We start from the raw sequence: 12,090 nt of genomic DNA on the forward strand, positions 1-12,090 counted from the left end.
TAAATGTCAGTTTTCCTTTTCACTGCACATAATCTCTAAAGAATTAATTTGCCTTACTGTAGTTTCTCACTTCTGCACAGGTTTCTCAGTACTTTCTTCTCACAAATCAGCCTCAGTGAAATACTTCAGAGACTTATAGGATGAGCTAACTGTAACCTCCTATTCAAATGGAGAAAATGTATCACTTAATCAGCAGTCTTTTCTTATATGTACTTCACTGAAGGAACAAATTCAGCAGTTACCACTCCTTCAAGTGAAGTAATCTCAGCAATTATGAAGAAACTCTACCCCTGGTTGGTCAAACTTAAAAGGTGCAACTACTGACAATTTGAAAAAAAATCTCCATATTCTAAGCTTACCATATAAGATACAAGAGAACCATGAGTTTATTGTACAATTTTATCACACTTCTCAGAAGTGATAGGTTGTAAAAGTACATTTAATATTCAATAAAGTATTAAAGTTACTTAAGCTGCAAAATCAATTACTGAAAATTAGATATTACCTGAAACGCAGTTGCCCTGAGACCCTAATTCTCTGACCTCTGTGCTTTAGAATGGATCACTAAGTAAATCAAGTTGTCCTTGGGAAGAATTTATGTGATTACTTCTTCCTCTTTTTTATATACAAGCAAAAAGCCAAACTGAACACATGGGTTAGTGGAAATCATACTTCTCATCACATCTGATTATTTGATTTCATTACACGACTAATGTTTTCAAGTTATGTTACAATAAATGTCTATGTCTTTAGAAAGAAAATTATTAATGCTAATTCCACTAGAGAAAATCAAACACTATTCAAACACTAATCAAACATCCTATTACAGTTTTCAACCCTTCTCCATTTTGGCTTAAGGAGAGCTGAATTATTAATATTGCAGTACACATTTCTGACACTTGAAATGCAAAACTATCATTTGCCAGCAGCAAGAAACTCCCTCCCTAAAGTGGGAAATAGACTACTGGCACCATGACTTGAGGCACTGCTGTCCACAGCATTACACAAACTTTTTCTTTGCTTTCTCCCATACAAACAAGGAATCCCTAGCCTTAGGAGTGAAGGATAAGAATGCAGAGCTCTGTTTCAGTGTAGGCTTATGGGAAGCTCAGACCAGTTACTGCCATTGCCTAATGCAACCATTCTGGCAGTTACCACTGCATTTTCACACCACTTTCTACCGTCTCACCAGGATTTGTGCTTCCAGCTCTTCAGTAGAATAGCATTCGGTCGTCATTTGTCAATGATGTTTATTTATTCCTAAATTGTTTCAATACATTCCCTGAGTAATGGCAAGGATACTTTGGATCAATTTTCAAGGACAAATGGAGTTGCCCACGTGGCCACCTGCTGATATGTCAAAGTTATTCTGCAACTGAGAATTCAGAGATCTCTAAAGTCATGTGTAAAAGCTGCTACCATTGCTATGCTGATCTATTAAAATTTGGGACTGAAAACTGTTCTTCCAAAATCAACAGGTATTTTGTCTTTTAACTAAGAACATTACTAATGGAGATGAGTGAAATGGTCAGAACAATGCAAAATAGTCGGGAAAACAGGTAAAAATGTCCTTAATGTTGTGTACACTTCTGGTACAGTACTCTAGAGAATTTCCAAAATAAAATCTTCCCAGAAAGATTCTACCACAAATACTTGAAGTGGTAATTCCATACCACTCGAGCAGGGACTACTCCTTAACGATGTCATCTGAATCAAAAGGAATAGCTGCAAGTAGTAGATTGTGCTTCTGAATAATTTGTGATTTTTTTCTGACAAATTCAGCATTTGAAAAATTTTGTGCATACGGGCTTTTGCAATATGGAAAAAAGACCACTGTAAGAATGACAAGACATGAAAGGTCAAAAGAAATCAGATTATGCTAAAAAACTAGATTCAAGATGCCTTGGCAGTTTCACATACTCAGTTTTCTGTACTGGTGACACATCTGAACAGCTATGAATGGTTTGGTTTTTTCATGCACAGATCAAAACCAATGGGATTTTTTGTTCTTGAGTCTGAAGTGCAGAGCTGAGCCCAAAGGGAGTGTCCAATATGTACTGCATGCAGGCTGTGAGTCTATGATTATCTTAATATGGGGTGTGGGTAAACAAAAAACTTGTATATTAGCCCCAAAAAAATTAAGGAATCTTTCCTAAGTATTTTTCACAGTTTCCTTTCTGATGTGATGCTGATAATGGGAAATATACTGCTAAATAGAAACTGATTATGTTGTCATCGGTTTTTAATCAAATGGAGAAAGCTGCCTGCACAATACATCCAGTATACATTTATGTGACATCAGATAACAAAATCTTTACATCATTTACACTTTTCTTTGTAGGGGGGAAATTGGGTTCATATCCTATGATATGCCACAGTGACGCACAGATGGTAGTATACTATTTAAAAAATTATTAGGCTTATCTTAGAAAACAACACTACAGCAGTGAGCTTGTTATGTAGCAGTAGCACACTGAAAATAAAATAGTTGATGATAATGTGGTCTTTAACAAGTAAAACACAGTGCAATTTACTTAAATAGATGAAATCCCATCACTCCATCCCCACAACTCTCGTGTGTGCCAGGTCAGTGTGACTGTGCATTCATATTACAATCATCTTATTTACTTCCACAACAAAAGCAAAGCCTTGCGAAGAAATTCCAGTTCGCTCTAACACTAGCAAAATGAGAACACACCCAGGCAATACGGGCACAGAAAATAAGAAGGATTAATAAGCAAATCGAAGAGAAAAAGAATCACTAGGAGAAGACTGTAGGTATGAATCTACCCCGTGGACATGCCGTGGTACACGGCGGGCTACAACCATCAAAATCCTCCACAGAAAATAAACCCAAGAGGCACAAAGGTTGGGAGAAGGTCCTCATTACCATGCCCACCCAAACATGGCTGACACCGGGGCGCCCCGGCCCCCGGCCGCGGGGTTTGCCCCCGCCTTCGCGGGGCGAAAGACGCGAGCGGCGCGGCGCTGGGAGGCACCGCGCGGGCCCGCCGGGCGACGCCCACGCTCCGCAGCAACAATGCAGCGCCCGGGCCCGGCCCTCGCCCTGTGGCGCGTCCGCCCGCCGCACATGGTGGGGATGGACGCCGCGGGCCGCCCTCGATGGTAGCCGGCTCCCTCAGCGGCCGGCTCGCCCTGCTCTCCCCGAGCCCGGGCTCGTCCGTGCGGCGAGGCACATCACCGCGGTGCTCCCCGGAGGAGACAGCCCGCGCCCCCGCTCCTCCCGGAACACGCGCTACACACGCATCTGAGATTTTTTTTACGCAACACACGGGAGATGAATGAAATTTCTTTCACTCGGAAAAAGATATGTTTCTCGCCCTTGCCAACAGCAATAATAATAATAATAATAATAATAACGCCGATTAAAACAGCCCCGTACATCCTTTTAACCTACCGCCGAGTTAAAACACATGGGCGGCTTCTAATCGGCGCTCGCTATTGTTTCCCGAGGGGCCGGCTCTCTCCGCGCCAGCGAGAGGCTGGCACCAGGGCGAAAGCCCCGGTTGGGTTAGGGGGACCCCCGACCCACAGGAAGGCGGACGCCGGGCGGAAAGGAACCCCCCACACATCCTGCCGCTTCCCCCCCGGCGACACACGCGAGGCGGCCACGCTGTCCCCGCGGCCCCAGCCGCAGGGCAGGGCTGGGAAAGCGCGGGCCGCCCCGCGCACCCACGCTCAGCGCCGCGCTGTGCTGTGCCCTGCCGTGCCGTGCCATGCCATGCCATGCCGAGCCGCGCCTTACCTCCGCCCGCCGGGCGCCAGCTGCGAAAAGGGGGGGCCGGGTGCCCCCGCGGGCGAGGATGGCGAGCGGAGCCGTGCGGGCGCGGGGCTCAGCGGCGGGCAGGCGGTGGCAGCCACATGTGCCCAACCCTCACTGCGGCGGCGTTTAAAGACAGACATAAAAGCGGCGGGGGGGAGAGGAAAGGGGAGGGCAGCGCCGGGCCGGGGGAGCCGCACCTCCTGACGCAGGGAGGAGCACCCACCCACCCGCCTGCAGCAGCATCTCTCTGCCGGAGGCGGGCAGGGAGGAGGCAGACGCGGCAGCGAGAGGACCAGGAGGCCGCCGCGCCAAAATCCCCGCGGTCACGCTTAGGCAGCGCGGGTGCCTCATTTCTATCCTCGCCTTCATCCCCTGCTGCCTCTGCGCCCAGACTCGTGGCGGTCCCCAGGTCCCTTGTGCAGCTCACGCAGGCTGCGAGCGGCCCGCCCTGGCCTTCCTGTTGGCGGGGCAGCGGCACACGGGCGGGGGTGGCCCCCGGGCGGCCTGGAGGCGGGAAGCGGGCCCACGCGTGGCAGCTTCCTTGGGGAACATGTAAATTTTCCAAAAGAAGGAGATTACTGGGAGTGAGGGGTGTGGGATCTAGGAAGAAAGAGAGGTCTGTCGGGGGGCGGCCGCAACGAGTACAACACCTGCGTGCTGGAGGCCGGCAGGCGGCTGGGAGCGAGCTTGGGGGCTGAAGGGATGGAGAGACGGTGAGAAGAGTGGAAGGCACCGACCACCCCCGTGGTAATGGTGCACAGGTCTTGTAGCCCTGACTCCTACAGCTATTTCAGTCGCAAGAAGGCGATGTTTGGCTTCAACGCTTCCCCGAAAGATTCTGTCATTAAGTGTTCACTGCTATTCGGCCAGTTTTTTCTCTGCTTGCATTTCATTTTTGGAGAAAAAAAAAAGAAAAAGGCAGATCGATCCTGCCTAGCACGGAAGACTTGAAGTAAAGACGAGGAAGTGAGCTCAAAGGCGCGGCAGTCAGGTGGGAGAGGCCCAAAGTTGGCTTTGCTGAGGATAGACACGATTGAATGGAGAATGAACTGATTTTAATGCTCGCTGTGTGAACGATTATTGCAACAGCTTCAGTCTTAACATACGTAACCTTATTACACCTCGTGAATCAAAGAGAGATTTTCCTCCAGAGTATGGAAGATAGTCTTCCTAGATGATCTGCATTTCCTTCAGCTTTTTCTGAGAAACCTGTGATACAAACTTATTTTCATTTCTGCTTCATTATTAAAAGTAATTCATCAGAGCATTGTGCATTTCTTGCTATTGGTGCTAGTTCACTTAACTAATTTCCACAATGTATTTCAATTATACAGCCCTTTAGACAATAGATTTTGTACTCACTGAATATTGTTTGGAATTCAGGGAAAATGAACTTGTGTTGAGTAAGTTTCTAACTGTGTATTAAGTTTCTTTTACACTAAGTACTAATAAGAGGAAGAATTTATGCTTTCATTTGCCGGATCATGAGTGATACTTTATCGATTTCTCGAGGTTGGGATTGAAGGCACTTGAGATGGTATTTTATGTTTGGACTTAGGTGTTTATTATTTCTTATCTATGTTAAAGTCTCACTACTGTGAGTTTGGCAGCTTTTTCATTAATAAGGCGCAAAATGGTTAACTAATTCTTGTTACAAGGTCTTTTAAAACTAAACTATCCAACTAAGAAAGGACACTTATATTATTTTCCCTTTTAACCTAATAACTGATCCCTTGAAGTCTGAAATGCGGACTTTTCTGTCTAATCACAAAACATCACCTAAACCTATGAAGAAGAAGGAAGAAGAAGGTAAAGAAGAACAACCTGCCCCCGCCCTAAAACCTCCATCTTGCTTCATATTTATTTCTATATTCTAAAATCCCAAACTCTAAGTTTTCTACCCTGTGATATTACGCACTTCTAACCAACTACACACCCATAATCCCAGTGCTATTAATCAATTCTAAAAGCCTGTTCTACGACCTTAGGTCAAATGCGGTGTTCTCTTGTGGGTCTGTGCCTTTAAGCACAGAAAGTTTAAAATTCTCAGCATCTAGGATTCCAACAATACTTTTATTTAGTAAATTAACTAGTAATGTTAATCAGATGACTGCATAGTTAATTGAAACAGGAAGAGGTCATTTCCGGATCCCTTTAAATTCTGTGTACACTTAATGGTGAGCTTAGATCTGAGGTAGGGCGCTACACAGACACAGAAAAAGCCTCATTTACTGGTCTGACTCTCCAAATGTGACTCAGGAGATTTGAGGATAGAGAAAAAAAATCTAAGTGGAAAGCAAGAAATGCCAGCAAGACAAAAATCATTATTATAAAAAGCAAAGCCCAAATGCTGATGCACTAAAGTTCTATACCATCAAACCTTTAAAGAAGAAAAAAATGCAGGAGAGAAAATGACTGGAAGAAAAGTGGTTATGCCAATTTTATTTTTCTGCTAGGTTTTGCTATCTTGTCTCTCACACAGAGATTTTAAATATTGTGAGTTGGAAGAGACCCACGAGGATCATCGAAGTCCAAAGTCCTGGCTTGAACACCTCTCGAGCTCTGTCAGGCTGGTGCTGTGACCACTTCCCTGGGGAGCCTGTTCCAGTACCCAACCACCTGCTGGGTGAAGAACCTTGTTGTAATATCCAACCTAAACCTCCCTGACACAACTTCAGGCCATTCCCTCAGGTCCTGTCACTGGGCACCACAGAGAAGAGATCGGTACCTGCCCCTCCTTTTCCCCTCACAAGGAAGTTGTAACTGCAGTGGTCTCCCCTCAGTCACCTCCAGGCTGAACAGACCAAGTGACCTCAGCCACTCCTCATATGGCCTCTCCTCAAAGCCCTTCACCAACCTCCTCTGCTTGGCCCTGGAGTCTCTCTAAGAGCTTCATGCCTTTCCTGTATGGTGGTGTCCAGAGCTGCCCCCAGCACTCAAGGTGAGGCTGCCCCAGCTCAGAGCAGAGTAGAACAATCCCCTCCCTTGCCTGGCTGGCCATGCTGTGCCTGATGCCCCCCAGGACAGGGTTGGCCCTCCTGGCTGCCAGAGCGCTGCTGGCTCGTGTTCAACTTGTCATCAACCAGGTTGTTTTCTGTGGTGCTGCTTTCCAGTATCTCATTCTGGATGGATTCTCATTCCAGCATGGATTTCCTCACCGCAGCACCTGTTTTTGTGTTCTGGAGACACTGAGAAAGGCACCTGATTCTTCCCAGACTGGAGCAAATTGAGTTCCCTGCAAGAATTGGCCCAGTCTCTCCATACATCCAAGGTTGCCTCATCCCAGGTACAGAATCTGACACTTGGGCTTTTTGCATGCAAATATCATTAATATTCTCAGCGCATATAAATGACATTTTTTTAATATGCTGGATAAATGTGGAATTTGGATTGCATTTTACACCTTTTGAATCTGTCACTTTTGTGAATATGTTCTCTTTGTCTTAATGTTATCTCAGCACTGAATTTTAACTTAAAATATTGCACTCCAGAATATTGTGGTTTATAAACTCAGTGATACCAGTAATTGCCAGCTACACTAGTTTGTGTAAGAAACAACAATTCCTATTTTTTCCATATTTTTCAAAAGGTGTTATTATCTAGTAATTCTAAATCACTTATGATCCTTTTCAACTTTTTTTTTTCATTTTATGTAGCCCCTTTGGTTAAGAACTGTAGTAAATCAATTCAAGAAAACAAAAATATGCTTTGTTTCCAACAGTAGAAGTAGGATTAATTAAAAAGACAGAGAGTAAAGATGTTTTATATAAGTTGCCTATTATTACTGATTTTATGATAATGAATATGTTGAGGAACTTCAGCTCTACAGAACAGAACCATTGACAAGTCACTGTGACTTCTTAATGCTGCATCATTCTGGCTGCTCTTAGTTCTCTAGGAGATGGCATCTGGTCAAGATTCTGAAGGAGATTTTGCCTTATTGCTCAAGATACAAATTATCCCTTTGGACATAGCAAGCATAGTAAGCATGGATTTCCTGACTGCAGCACCTGTTTTTTTGTGTTCTGGAGACACTGAGAAAGGCACCTTATTCTTCTGAGACTGGTGCAAATCGAGTACATTGCACGCATTGGGCCAATACAGAGATTAAAGCAGTTCCAGGAACACTGTCAGTTGAGGGTATGGCTAGTTAGGGTTTGAGATATGTGTTTGAAGTTTAATTTTCACTAAATTGAAAGTTTAGGTGTAAGTAATGGAATGGTATAGTGACCATATTAATATATATTCAGCAGAATAAATTTTAAAAGTACCTTATTTTACTCAGAGAAGGAAGGATTAGCAATCAAAATATTTAGATACAAAGTATCACATAAAGTGTTAGTGTAGCCATAAACTTATGAATTTTGGTTTTGAAAGTGGTACAGAATCTTCTGCTTACTAAGGAATGCTTCCATGTGTTTTGTTCATCTGTGTAACACATTATGAGACCCTCAGAAGCTATATTCTCATCTGAGATCCAGTGATTACCATAAAGTCATGGCAATAAAATCATACCCAGGGGAAGTTCTTTCTGATCCCCAAAATTCACTGAGACTAGAAGAAGAAGATTATAGCAATTCAAAACTCTGCATGAGTTAAAAATAATTTCCTCTCATGATGTGTTCTATCTGAGATGATCCATTTCCCAGAAAATTGTTAGGGATGTATTTTTAAAATAAATTAATATTTCTATGATAGAATGAAACAAGTAGGAACTATTATTTCAATTGCTACAATTCAGAATACCAGGTACATAACAGAAACTAGTATTAAGACAAAACAAGAGCATTTATTTTCAGAAGTCCCCAAAATACTTTTACAGACTTAATCAATGATAAAATAATTTCTGTGGCAGCAAGGAATAAAAAGCATAGGATGTTCAATTGCAAGCCATCCATGAGAGATACTTAAATGTATTTAGGCATGTAAATGTTTTTATAGTGCATTTGAGACCTTCAAAGGAACCTCTGAAACTGTGCTAAGGCACGTGGAAAATAAGGAGTTTATTGGTAAAGGTCAACCTGACTTCACTAAGGGCAAATTGTGCCTGACATCACCTACCTGTAGCTAGTATTCCTTCTGGAACTGTGCAAAATATTTGACACTGTCCTGCATGAATTCTACTCTCCAAACTGGAGAGACAGATTTGGTGATGGGACACTCATGGATAAGGAATTGGCTGCCTAGAGCTGCAGTCAACAACTTGATGTCCATGGGGAGACTAGTGACAAGTGGGGTTCCCCTCAGGGATTGGTACTGGGACTGGCACTGCTTAACATCTTGGCTGGTTGGCGTGGACAATGGGATTGAGGGCACCCTCGGCAAGTTTGCAGGTGACAGCAAGCTGTGTGGTGTGATGGACATGCTGGAGGGAAGGGATGCCATCCAGAGGGACCTGGACATGTGTGACAAGTGGGCCAGTGCAAACCTTGTGAAGTTCAACAGGGCCAGGTGCAAGGTCTTGCACCAGGGTCATGGCAATCCCAAGCACAAATACAGTCTGGGTGGAGAATGGAGTGAGATGAGCCCCAGAGAAAGGACTTGGGGGTGTTTGTGGATGAGGAGAGTGACATAAATTGGCAATGTGAGTTTGCAGCCCAGAAGGCCAACTGCACCCCAGGCTGTAGCAAAAGCAGTGTGGCCAGTAGGGTGAGAGAGGTGGCTCTGACCCACTAGTCAGTTCTCGTGAGACCCCACCTGGACTGTTGCATCCAGATTTGCAGTCCCCAACGAAAGAAGGGTTGTTCCATGTAGCCTCCAGGACACAGGGAAAATAACAAGTGCTCTGCTCCAGAAAATCGAAGAAAAAAAGTGATCTCAGCCATGGGTGTCACTGCTACAGCTGTGTTAAAGTACTTACTTTGAAAATTAAGAAGCCAGCAGTTTACTGAGTTGTTTACATCAAAAATAGATCTGTATTGCAACACTGCATTGAAAAAAATAAAGTTTTTACATAGAAGTCTAATATTTTCAAATTGTCATATACTCAGCTTTAGCACATTTTAAATTAATTTAAACCATTAATATCAACCATTGTATGTACACACACATAGGCATCACGTAATAGTTCAACATACAGCTGAGCATAATGATCTGTTCATAGATGTACTATGTCCTGAATGAAGGTAAAATAATGTCAGGGAGTTTGTTCTTTTTTTTTAAAAGCTTAGAGAATAGTCATCTAAAAATTATTTTTGCTTGTAGAATGATATGTCACATTTTAAGTATTATACTGAGGTCTCAGTTCAGAATGGCCTTCATGTTAAGTTCCTGCCTAAAATTGCAGATGATACTCAGAATTGTTCCTTGTGTTTGAGTGAGGTAATTTTTTTTAAATACAAAGTTTTGCTATGCTTTGGGGTTTTTTATCATTGCATAAGAAGGTGAGCCACAATGGAGTCCTACTCTCCTCAAAATGAATTCTAAAATTCATGGATCTAGGATAACATGAGCTGTGTTAATCTGTATATTGCATGAAGAAAAGTGGTTTAAAGAAAAGTTGCAAAATGTCTCTTGTCTCATGAGATTTCAGAGCAAGCCAGTTTGCCAGTATATTTTAGCATATGTCCTGTGATGACAGGCTTCTGAGCTTAGAAAACCCAAGCACGTTTCTTAATCCCAGGACTGGCAAGGGCAAATGTAAAGCTCCATTTGTGTGCAATCCTGTGAGTCACCACTGCCCACAGAAGCTATCGTTCTCTACTTGCAGCCTAATAACTGGGTTATTCCATAATAATATAAAATCCATGTTAGATTTTGCCCATGTCTTACACATACTGTGTCATTTTTCGTTTTTGATGGGCAAGGGTGGAAATTACTTTTTTCTCTTGCATGGAATTTTGTTTAAAATCTGTGTACAGGGACTGATGTTTTCCATATGCCTCAAGCTGAAGCCTGTATGAATCAAGCACAACTTGACCCTTGTGTCAAAAGGCACAAGTAATTCATGTGAAATAATTTTATTTCAATGCATTGCAGTCATAAAGCAATGAGGATATGTAAGCCTATAGTACATTAATAGAATTAGAATTTAATTGTTGCCCATCAGTTAAAGCCAGGGAGTGAGGATCAGGATGTGTGTTTCATTCACAGGACTAAGAGACTGGAGGGGACAACTGACATTAGCAAATCTAGTTCTGTGATATCCTGCCTGTATAAACCTGCCCCTATATTTGTCATGTTCATTCTTAAAACTACTTAGGTTTCACCGCTGCATCTTGCTGAAGTTTCTCTAGAACTTCTCTCCTGTGATGGTTTGATACCTTCTTTGAACAGTCACAGCTGTTATTATTATTTTTTCATCATTATGTTTTCTTGTGCCAAAAGTTTTTTAAACTGCTTTCTGCCTTTCTCTTTTATGTATCATTATGTATCTTTGAAGGGTCACTCCATTGTTCCCTCCCTTTGTTTTAGTAGGGTAAAAAACTGAGGGTTTTTACAGCAATGAAAGATGATACAAAACTCACCTTATAGCATATTAGTCATGCACATCATGAAAAGATATTAGCTTGAGTCTTAAAAGGAGCAGGCATGCAATAGTTTACTCCAATATTGTGATAGAGAAGTGTTATTCCTGAGGTAATCTATTACATCTGTGTGAGACAACAAGTAGCTCCCATGTAGCACAGTACAGTGCCCAGGTAAATACAGGACCAGAACAAAGGTCCCCCTGGAAGTATCTGTCTTCAGCAGTGCTATATGCTAGATGTTTACAGAAAAGCATGAGGAACACTGCAAGTATGACTTCTGATATTATAGCAAATGTTTAATAAATTTCCTATGGCATTTCCTATAATTAAAGTAAAATACTAGTTTATTCAATAAAAATATGAAGCTAGTATGCATGAATTATCCTTAGCAAATCCATATAGAGCTTACCGATTTTTATTTCTCTTTGACTACTTTTTCTTTCAATTTGATTGAAAAACCAGCATATGATTGAAGTCAAATGAGTAGTCTCACTATTTATCTTTAATATATTTTCAGACATATTTACTATTCTTAACTTAATTTATTCATTGTCAAAAATTACTGAGGAAAGTCTTAGAAACATGTATTAGAATCTATCATACATAGTACTTCTTGGCATTCTGGGATGGAAATAATTTGGCTTTTTCCTCCTTTAGCTGTCTCCAGCTACACTTCCAGAAATGGAAATTTTATTGTTGAGATGTGCTCAATTTTAATCATTCTCATTAGCAAAGCTGCCTTTGTCACCAAGAGTTGCACCACCAATTTTGCTTGAAGACTCTAGCAAGCTATCTACATTTTTGCATATTTTACTTAAGGACACTCTGTACTTACTT

The 12,090-nt window shown here is 42.3% G+C and overlaps 1 protein-coding gene and 1 long non-coding RNA gene across 3 annotated transcripts in view; one reads left to right on the forward strand and one right to left on the reverse strand.

Moving 5' to 3' along the window:
• SLC6A15 (solute carrier family 6 member 15) overlaps nucleotides 1-3,873 on the reverse strand; it is a 37,151-nt gene extending 33,278 nt beyond the window's left edge. The window contains exon 1 of the mRNA XM_053944042.1: nucleotides 3,767-3,873. The gene's annotated coding sequence lies outside the window, so the exon portion shown is untranslated. The remainder of the gene's footprint in view (nucleotides 1-3,766) is intronic.
• Nucleotides 3,874-6,061: 2,188 nt separating this feature from the next.
• LOC128788459 (uncharacterized) overlaps nucleotides 6,062-12,090 on the forward strand; it is a 47,939-nt gene continuing 41,910 nt past the window's right edge. For both annotated transcript variants that reach the window (XR_008431101.1, XR_008431100.1), the window contains exons 1-2: nucleotides 6,062-6,725; nucleotides 6,928-7,070. This is a non-coding gene — a long non-coding RNA (uncharacterized LOC128788459). The remainder of the gene's footprint in view (nucleotides 6,726-6,927; nucleotides 7,071-12,090) is intronic.

This window comes from Vidua chalybeata, chromosome 5, assembly GCF_026979565.1.
Source record: "Vidua chalybeata isolate OUT-0048 chromosome 5, bVidCha1 merged haplotype, whole genome shotgun sequence".
NCBI lineage: Eukaryota > Metazoa > Chordata > Aves > Passeriformes > Viduidae > Vidua > Vidua chalybeata.